We start from the raw sequence: 1777 nt of genomic DNA, 5'->3' as shown, positions 1-1777 counted from the left end.
CTCAGGATACAAAATCAATACACACAAATCAGAGGCTTTCATATACGCCAACAGCAGTCATACCGAGAACCAAATCAAAGACTCAATTCCCTTCACAATAACAACAAAGAAAATAAAGTACCTAGGAATATATTTAACTAAGGAGGTAAAAGACCTCAACAGGGAGAACTATGAAACATTGAGGAAGGAAATAGCAGAAGACATAAACAGGTGGAAAACCATCAGTGTTTTAAATTTGCAACTCCTAAATTAGCTCGAATCCCTATGACAAGGAATATATTAGATAAAATATATCATACCAATAACTAAAGTCATTCTCTAATCACAAATGGTAAGAATAAAAACACACAAAATAGGTACAAGCTGCTTAATAGTGACTATCAACATGTAGCCAATCTACAAGGGAAAAAAAGCAATTATTTCAGTCATATACCTATGCACCCCGCCCCCCCAAGGTGGTAACATTCCATTGATTCTTTGTATTCCCTACGTTGGGTGTTTGATACCATGGATATTCAACCTATTTTGCCACAATAATAGTATCATCTTCAAAAAACAATGATTTAATATTTGCTTGGCTATTTCTACTCCATTCTCTTTCTGGTTATTAATAGAATTTGCAAACACTGGAGTCTGAGTATCACTATCAATTTGTATTAACATAAAACTCTTCCTCAAGCTGTCTAATTATTCCATGCCTCATAAATCCAACTTGGTCTCTACATATTAATTTAACCATAATTCATTCAAGTCTTAATTGCCAAGATCTTGGCATATATCTTTATAGAACATTTAGTTATTTAAATGGGCCTATATTTTTTAAGACTGTTTTCCCTCCCTTTTCTAAATTAGTAATAGATACTTTGCTCGTAGTTGGGGAAAACTCACCTTGTACTGTGTGCTTACTATACAAGGTGGCCAGTTTCATCCTGAAATTTTAAAATGACTAATTGGACAGCTGCATTGACCTATTCTTTGTCCTTAGCAAGTTTTCAAATGTCATTTAGAGGAAAATTAATTTGTCTTCACAGGACGTTCTAATTAGTGGCATTGGGAATATATTTTCAAGCATTTCTTAGCTTTTAAAGTTAGCAAGAAATAAATTCACTGGAGTTATGATGCCATTTTTCCCCTTTATATAAGACCAAAGGAAATGAGAAAATATTCTCTACCATCACAGCACTCTGAGTCTGCTTTCCCTGGGGCAAAACATACTTAGATATAGGACAGACACTAGGGTGAAACACTATGTTTGAGTGCTAAGGAAATTGTTCCTTAGAGGGCTGAAAAGTTAATGTGTCTCATTAAATCACTATCATGGAACAGTACCAGGTTGCATAGAAAGTCAGAAGTAGAAGAGGCTGGAGAAATCATCTAACACTACAAAATTATTTTATAGGTAAGAAACTGAATCCCTGGAAAGTCACATAATTCGGTGAAAGTCACACAACTAACTCATGAGAGATTCAAGATGAGACCTTAGGTTTCAGATTCTTAGAGGGAGGTTTTACTCTATACACAATTGAGAAGGTATTAATTTTATTTTACCTGGATTAAACTTGGTAATTTTTTAATGTAAAAATTCACTTATATAATTAACATCTTTTAAACATGTTTTAGATGTGGGACACTTTTCTAGGAACTGGGGCTGAGAAAAAATTTCATAGATACCATCATTAAAGAACTCAGTAGTCCAAAGGAAGCAGTAATCATGTGAATACTGATAGAGGTGGCACAGTGAGAATAGATGAGAATAGCTGGGAGGAGCCACACCTGC

This window comes from Propithecus coquereli, unplaced genomic scaffold, assembly GCF_000956105.1.
Source record: "Propithecus coquereli isolate 6110/MARCELLA unplaced genomic scaffold, Pcoq_1.0 Scaffold32, whole genome shotgun sequence".
NCBI lineage: Eukaryota > Metazoa > Chordata > Mammalia > Primates > Indriidae > Propithecus > Propithecus coquereli.
This window is presented reverse-complemented; position numbering follows the sequence as displayed.